This window comes from Zalophus californianus, chromosome 7, assembly GCF_009762305.2.
Source record: "Zalophus californianus isolate mZalCal1 chromosome 7, mZalCal1.pri.v2, whole genome shotgun sequence".
Taxonomy (NCBI): Eukaryota; Metazoa; Chordata; class Mammalia; order Carnivora; family Otariidae; genus Zalophus; species Zalophus californianus.
Genome location: NC_045601.1, coordinates 49,225,284 through 49,234,648, shown reverse-complemented (window position 1 = coordinate 49,234,648; position 9,365 = coordinate 49,225,284).

The following is a 9,365-nucleotide window of genomic DNA, read 5'->3' as shown; positions in this document are numbered from 1 at the left end:
CCCAGGAAGGGAAGAAAACAGGGGAGCAGACAAAAGCCATTAAGTGAGAACTCATTTAAAATCATTAAATTCTTTAAGAAATAAAATGAAAATAGAATTTGAATATTCTGCTGCAGTTACAATGAATAAACTAGATCTATGTACAAGCATGAATAGATTAGGTAAAAAATAATACGGGGTAAAAGTCTAACTTGCCCAAAACTATTTAACAATGATGTCCTCTAAGTAAAATTTAAAAATAACAAAATTGTATATAGATACATATATGCGTGGCATGATTATTTTTTAAATGCCTGGGTATTCTGGTTAATTGTTTTCTGAGGGGAGGAGTAATAGGGAATAAAACTGGGGAAAGATTAATTTGATTTTAATATTTTCTTTAGTGAAGAAATTGACACTAAGACCTCGCTGGACGAGGAAAGACATTTACCTTGCAGCATTTTCAATATTACATAGGAAAAAGTGCTAATAATACGAGCATTTAAAAGGTAAAAACCTTTAATAATTTGTTTTTCTTAACTTCCTTCATACTGCTACCAATAGACGAACATTGGTTCAGCTTTTTTGTTGCTTGGCACATAGTGTAAACAAATTCCATACACATTCAACAACTTGATGTAATATATATGGGAATGATGTATTTTTATAGACTGGCAGGTCCCTAGTTTCCCAGTAGATTTTTAAAGAATCTTAGGAAACATAACAAGTTTTGATAGAAAAAAATTCAATGAGCCAGTTGGAGACTTACTTTATTTAAAGAGAGCCACAGTTTTTTTTTTCTTTCTTTTTATTACAGATACTGCTAACATTGTGCTTTAACAACTTAAATACTTTGAATGGAATGGACAACCTTTGTAAGTACTTTTTATGTCTGTGTGGATGTATATTACAGGAAAATGGCAGTAGCTAAATGTTGTTAGTGAAAAAAGTGTCTTGATTACAAATACTTACACGGAAATGAAAATCTGAAAACAAGAGAAAAGTTAACAAAGTTAATTAGCTAAGTTTTGAGGTTATGCTGGTAATAAATAGTACATATTGCCTGTCACCCTGCGTCGCCTTTCCTCAACAATGTCCCTTCTGTGTTGACCATCTCCTGGATCCTTCCAATTGGAATAAATCCTTATATAATAATGGTACCTAAAATATCCACTGCTAGACATTTTAGAAGTAGAAATCATTCTAGTTTCTAATGGTAGTTTGTGGAACATATTAATTAACCTCTGTATTTCCCAGTGCGTGTTCCATAGAGCTTTAGACCTGAGAGCAACTCCATAAATGCAGGGGCTTTGGGGCCAAAGGAATGTGGGAAATAGTTTATACTATGTTTTTCTCTTGGAAATTCATAATGAACTTTTGTATAATTTAAGAACTGAGATCTGGGGTATAGAAACTTGTTTAACTTGTTTAATTACTGATTTCTTAAACAATAGAACTGTTTCATTTAATGTTACAGAGCTAGTGTTCCAAGACCGGTAATTTAGGAAGCAGTGGGTTAACCCAACATTTATATATGAGTGGCTTTGGAGGTTAATTTTTCAGGCTATTTTTCTTAACTTGCACTTTGTCTTTTCTCTTGTTATATTTGTAAATTACCTCCAATGTGGGGAAATTATTTTTAGTGAAACATAATTGAAATCGGATACCTCAATCTCAATGTTAACTAAGCTACCATGTGCAGAAATGAGTTTAAAAGAAGAATCAATAATACCATCAAAAACAAGCATTTCTACTAAAAAACCCTGTTTTTATTGGTGCATTTTAAGAATTCAGGATAACAGTATTTGAAATTTTAAAACTTTTATGTTGGTAAATAAGAGATGCTTAGAAAAAATGAAAAATACCTGGAAACTAATGTATTACTAATTACAGCCCAGGGAAGGTTTTTAGGAAGAAGTAACTGCCTTTTTCTTGAATTTCCTAACCCAGTGTGCTATTACAATTAAAAACCATTAACAGGAAAGAACGATATGGAAAACATTAGCTTGGCTTTACTCAAAGTTAAAGAATTTTTGTAATTCCAATTTGCCATCTGTTAAGAGATAAAGGAACAGAAAAATTATGGAGAATAATAATAGTTTGACAAAGTAGATAAATGGGTTCTATATTAGTACAAATGGGAAGAAAATAGAGCTTAATAAAAATAATTAAAAGAAACAGAAGAGTAAATGAAGAGATACCTGAAATTTTTTAATTAATGAAAAATGTGAGCAAGATCATTAATTCATCAAATACAGAGTATGTAAAATAAAGGGGCTCTCTTTGACTCTTGTAGTATCAAAAAAGACACTTTACATAATGATCACTACAGGGTAAAAATGTAAATGAGTTCAAGAAAGATTTTTAAATATTCATGAATAACTTTTGTGATTTTAAAAATGTTATAGCTACCTCAAATAACTATTGGAAACAGATAGCATTTGAATAAATAAAAACCCTGACTTTCTGAGGCAAATATAATCAAGTATTTGAGTATAGCCTCTGGAGTATAACTGTATAGTTTGTCATCACAACTTCTCCACTTAGGTGTGATAGTGGGATGTAACTTAATTTCTCTAAAGCTCATTATTTTCATCTGTAAAGTGGGGAAATAATAGAACCTATCTCACTGATTGCTGTAAAGTTCTTAGCATAGTGCTAAGTACATGAGCAGTAGATAAAAATGCTAGCTATTATTTTACTATTATCATATGCATAATTGGTGACACTTCACTGAACTTTTGAGGACAAAAAAAGTCCCCAAACACTCTTCAGAGCTATTCTAAAAGACAGGTATTGAGCTTGGAGGAAACTGGCAAGATCTATCATATTTTTAACCTCTTATTTAATATTTCCAATGGTATAATTTTGAAATAATATAACTATTTTGAAGTTTATTATATGCCTAAATCTTTCTCAGTTGTGTTTGATGATATTCTATGCCCCTAATTTTGTCAACTCAAGTATTTATTATAAGAAGAATCGCTGGATATTTTAGCTTAACTTTAATTACTTTGCAAATATTTACTTGTCTCTAGAAGAGAATCTTTGCCTTGTTCCAGTGATCAAATTTTCATTTTTAATTTTTTCTGGTATGATGGTAAAAGAAGAAAGTTGCTTTTCCTTAGCCATTGAAGTTTTCTGAGTGTATTTACTGTAAGTAATGAACTTTAATTACTTTTGCAATTACAGCTTATTTGATTGAATTTTCCACTGACTGCACAAAACATCTGTCCTACCGGGACCACGCATAGTCTCTGATCTGGGTACAATATGCTGTTAAAATATAGTAACATCTGCAGGCCATTAATTTCTAAAGCAATAGGCAAGTTGGGCTTCCAAATGGGTTCAGCCAAGTTTATTCTTGGGAATTCTGTTTCTTTGCTTTCCATCTAAGTGGACTGAGACAACTATGCTTTCTGCTTTGTCTTAGTCTTTACTTAGCATTTGATAAAGCAATATCAACAATTAACAGAGAATTTGATTTTATGCTTTACTTTATTCTGACTGCAGAAGAGATAATAGAAATAAGAGTGGTGCGAAGGTACTTCATTATGATTTCACTGACATCGGTATGCTGTTACTGAATTGCTAAGTGATGTGAAGATATTTTGTGCTAATAGCACTTTTATGTGGACTTCTATGAAGACAAAGTCTAAGGATACTTGAAAGGTGGGAAACGGGCTCCTAGGATTGCAAGTTTTTAATTTTGTCTGAAAGTACAATGAAAGACTATCATTACCATTATCCTTGTTTCTTGTTCCTTGCAGAAATACTCTAATACAGAAATATTTTTCTAATAAAGTCTGGAGATAATTTTTTGCACCCTTTTGTTTTAGAGAAGCCAGGGGAGGCATAAAGAAATTATAGAGAAAGATGAATGTTGGCCTTAGGGAGCTCGATGTAGCTCCCAATAAAGGTCGTTTGTTTCTCATGTAGATTTTGAAGCCACCATATCATTTCATCCAAGTTTGGTTTGTATTTCTCTGTCAATAATAATAGTCACTCTGATTTCCAAAATAGAAAATACTGACCAACAAAGTCTTTATTAGAGAACTGTGGTTATAGAAATTGCCTATGTTCACGTATGCTTTCTGTGCTTTTTTGCAATTCTGGTTGTCTTCTGACTGGTTTCTGACAATGAGATGTGATTGGAAGTAATGGATGTTACCTTACATTGTGCCTTCCTTCTTCTCTCTTTCTTTCCCAGGTCAAGCTTGGAGCTCAGACCCTCCAGATGGCAGAGCCACAAGATAAGGGGGCTGCTTTACTCATATCAGACAGGGCTATCAGTAGAAAATTAACATTTTTAGTATTACATTTTTGAGATTTAAGTTTGTCACAGCATCCATATTAAGTCGCCCCGACATCATTACTAAATATAACGTAGAGCTCTAGCTAGGTAGTTTCCGTTCTACCTGTGAGAGTGAACATTACTCTCTGGCACTTCCTAAACAATATATTATGTCTATTTTTCAGTTTAATAATATACAGCATTTATATTCACACACATATTATTATTATTGTTATTATTTTGAAAATGGTTTATTCAATTGCCAACTTAGCAGACCAGTGAAAAAAACAGTGCAACACTATTTTTGTGAGGAAGGGGAGAGAGCCGAGGAGTAGGCCCAGGAAAACCCGTTAAAGGATTGACAGGACACTGACAGGAGTAAGAGCAAGAGAATCGTCAAAGAGCCGAGGAAGGGGTGAAATGCCCTCCTGAAGAGCATTCCTTGAGAAGAAGCTCTCCATGCTCCAGAGCAACAATAAGGCCTTGAGGAAGAATTGTGGCCATGCCAACATCACTTTGGGACCTGCTGAGTCCAAACTGCCAGATTCGTGTGGAAGGTTCTTTCCTCCTCCCGATCACAGCCATGGATAAAAACACACCGATGGGGAAAAACGGAGTCCCTTGAGGAAATCTGATGCACTCTTTTTACCACTTTTGCACATCTTAAATGGGTTTTAAACATCCCAAAATGACTACAATGTGTTCATTTCCTGTGGTGGATTTACAGTGTGTGACAGGAAATCCATTTCTTTTCCTGTAGATGCTAAATTCATTACCTTGACACAGAATTCAGACTCACTTTTTGCACTTGCTGCCATAGCAACCAGTATCAGGCATTTTTTGTTTTTCTGCTTTGCCTGCTACTGGAAGCAGGGTGCAGCAAAAACTGTACTCCATTAAAAAATTATTTTAAAGGCACCTCACACTGTTATACCAAGGGTCTCCTCACATTGTCACCTCTGTAGACTACATACTTCATAAATCTATCATCACATTACAGACCACAGCATCCTAAACTAGCAGAGTATGGCATTCTTTAAGGTCTCTTCATGAGAAGATCTCCTTTTATTCTTTTTCTAATTTGTTCACAGTAAGGAGAGCTATTTGAAGTAATGTGTATAATGTATCCCCCCACCATGCCTCCATCTAACAAAATGCTCTCTGGAGCAGTGATTGTTATCGGAGGCAAGTCCTGGACAGGTACTAGACTTAAATGATCTAAATGCTGCTATGACTCGGAATAATGTCATGTTACAATTCCATAAGCGCTAGAGTGTCATCTGCTTTCTGCTTCAAAGAAGAGAAGAACACCACAAACTCATCCTGCCAAGATATTGTCCCAGTTTCCTAAATGGCAGAGTGGATAATTATAAGAAGCAAAACAGAGTTGATAATTTTCCCTGCCCTGAACGTCAGTAGCATTGGCTTGGTGTGATAGCTGAAGGGGAAGAGAAAGAACACCTGATGTGCTTGCCTGAGTCTTAAGAAGTCCTGTTTTTGAGGGTCCAACATGAAATATATTCACACACATCCCATCGCTAGAGTTTGGGGCATACTTCTCCAAGGGCACAGAGAAAGTCATGCAAACACTGGGAAGCTGTAAGGGTGTGTCATTGTCAGGCTAGTGACCAAACAGCAACAGTCATCAGAGTTGCATGTGCTGAGGGTTCAAACCACACAGTTGAGGTAGTTTAATTTACTCTGACTATTTAACTTTCTTTTTTTTAATGTAGTATCCAGAAACTACTTTGAGGTGGGAGCGTGCTCTAAGAAGAAAAAGCAGTTAAGTTATAAAGCTCAAAGCAGATACATCATAGAAGCTGAAGAACAGGTGATGATGTATAATCCTTTTTACTTCTTCCTCTGGTTACTCCGTGTTCTCTCTTGTCTTCCCCCACAACTGATATATTTTGCATATATTTATTTATATATATCAGATATATTTAGTGATTACCTCATTTTCCTCCATATTCTTGGGTCTGAGATAAATCCAGGTCTGTACTATGCGATTCCACGATTACCTATTTCCATTTCTTTCTTCCTTGAATTATCTCCCTTACTAAACATTATTTTGCTTCCTCAGTAAATGAGGGTTGAAGTCTTGGTAATGTATTGTAGTAAGGCAAAGCCACATACAGTCCAGATGATGCAAATGCTATTTAAAAAGTAGAGCATTTTAAGTTTTGCATTGGAATGATAGCCAGCTAGCCAACGTTTACTAAGGCATTGTGTTGTTTAGGGAATATTTCATTGAAATGGTATGATAAAAACTGTGAACAATGCTGCATGAGTCAAATATAAAACCTAAGCAAAGTGTGATGAGAGTAAACTCAGAATTAGTAAGAGCTTGAAGAGCTGTAGGCTAGGTAGATATAGCAGCAGGTACAAAACCGTTAACACCTTTCCTCAGGCCGCTGGTCTAATACACAAGAATTGCAACAATAAAGATTTATATAATGTACCCTCGATTATATGTGCTGGCAGGAGGAGAGGGAAACTAAGAGCTGACTAAATGGGAAAACTTCATAGAGAGCTGAAACCTGATAGATGTAACTAAAGGAAGGGTTCAGGCTGAAAACAGAGGTGGGTGAGGGAGAGGCATTCTGGGCTATGAGAAATGCAAAGAACTACGACACTTGTCTGGAAGAGCTATTGACTAGGGCAGGATATGTATGAAAGTGAGGCTTTAGGGATTGAATGAAGAGGATTCAGTCTATTGGTCTGAAGACATCTGAATGGGTCAAATACTGAGGGGCTCTACTAGAGAAGTGGTTGTGAAATGGGGAGTAAAGGAAAGATTAGTTATTTCAAGGAAAACAAAAGTTGATGGAACTGAACGATTCATTAAATTTAAAAACACACTTGGTAATTTTAAAGTCAGTATTTGTAGCAGATAAGAGTAGTTGTTATCTTTTGTTTTCTTTGAAAAGCACCATTTTCTCCCATTCTTCTGGAAGTACCTTTCATCTTCCCTTGAGAACCTTCTCCTCAACTCCAACCAAGTGGTTTTGGAGGAGGCTCTGCTGGACTTGCCTCCACGTCCTGTCCTGGGGGTGGTCACAGTACCTATACTTGTCCAATCGGGGTTCTCAACTCCTAGCTGGTTGGATTTAAAGGGTGGGTACATGACACAAGTTAGGTCATCTCGCTCCGTTGTTAGAGTTGCAAGAATGGAACCGCAGAGCTGTTGGTGGCCTTGGTTTCCTGGCAGAGAGGAAACCTGGGAGAATAGCCCAGAAGCAAAGAGCAGTCAAAGTGAGGTGTGCCTGTACGCACTGCTCACTCAGAGAAAAAGAGGAAAGGAGACAGAGAAGGACCAAGAGAGATAGAGATAATACTTGCAGAACTTGAAATTTTTTAAAAAGTTTTATTAATTAATTAATTTATTTATTTATTTATTTACAAGAGAGCACTTGTGAGCAAGGGGAGGGGCAAAGGGGGAGGGAGAGGAAGAATCTCAAGCAGATTCCCTGCTAAGCATGGAGCCCATGGTGGGGCTCGATCTCATACCTCTGAGATCATGACCTGAGCCGAAATCACGAGTCAGACACTTAACCCACTGAACCACTCAAGATGTCCCAGCAGCCTATGAACTTTGATTGCAGTCCCCAAAGTCTGTAAAACTGTCTCAATTTCCACATTTCTTCCTCAATTTAGTGAATTGCCCAGTATACACCCAATGAACTCTGTTGTTTTTATAAGATACTTTGAGTTGGACTCCTGTCATTTATAACCAGAATTCTCATTAGGATACTTCCCAATTAGGTTGAAAGAACATTATCAGAAAAACTAAAAACTTATGTTTTGATTATTAATTGGAAGTGATGCATCTGTGGGTATGTCAATCTGACTTGAAACCTATAAAAGGTTTATGTTTGGGGCAGTACTTAAAAGGAAATATACGAAGTAAAGGTCTCGACTTTACCAATTCAGTCTATTATTAAAAATGTCTGGGAGTGATGGTGGTGGTGGTGATGCAAAGGTGATTTCTCGAAGAAATATATCAGAAATAACTATTCAATATTTCATAAGATTTGATTACAACTAAAAAGACAGTTTTGGTTAAGGTTATTTCTATTGAGTTGTATTATGCTCCAGAGACCTATTTAATTATTGCAAACATTACACAGAGCCTCTAATGAGAAATGGTTGGGTCAGGAACCAGGCTAGCATGGAGCTAAGAACTGTCTGTGGGCCTGCTGCTTTCCACTGACTAGTGGAATGGTGGTGATTAAAGTGTTATTCCATCTATTTCCTGTGCTTGGAGATTTAAATAAGCCTTTCTTTTATTTTCTAAAGGACTTTAATAAAGATAAAAGCTTTGTTTATGACAAGTAGTCATACATTGTAGGTTGTTGTAAGAATATTGAAGCTGAATGATGTTAATTTAAAATTTGGTAATACATGAGAAGTTGTGATATGAAACAGTATTTGAACTGAGTCATAACAAAGCCTTTAGGATTTGATTTTGGTAAGTGAAAATACAGTAGGAAAATGACTTAAGAGACCTTGGTAACAAATTTCAGAGTGATATAATACAATCTAAAACATTGTCATCTTTTGGCTACTTGGGGCAGTTTATATAAAGTTTCTTGATCATTTTCGTCCCATTTTTATTTTTGAAAGTTTTTATGGGTCCTAACAATCAATTTTATATCTTCCAAGTGCATGTGCTAAAAGTGGTGATGAAGATGTTTTGTGGAGGCAAAGTTTTTATTAAATTATGGTACTGTCCATATTTGGATGATCAAAGAAAAATAATTATTTTAAGTGAACTGATAAATATTTTAAAATATTCTATTTCAATTTCTTTTTTTTAAAGGATTTTATGTATTATTTATTTATTTACTTACTTACTTATTTAACAGAGAGAGAGAGAGGGAGAGAGAGAGCAAGTGCTGAGTAGGGAGCCCAATGCGGGGCTCAATCCCAGGGCCCTGGGATCGCGCCCTGAGCTTAACTGACTGAGTCACTCAGGCACCCTTATTCTCAGCTTCAGTTTCAATTACAGTGTATAGTGTATATATGGATATAACCCAATTAAACAAAAGTTCTTTGGAGTTCTAAATAATTTTTAACGGTATAAAGGGGT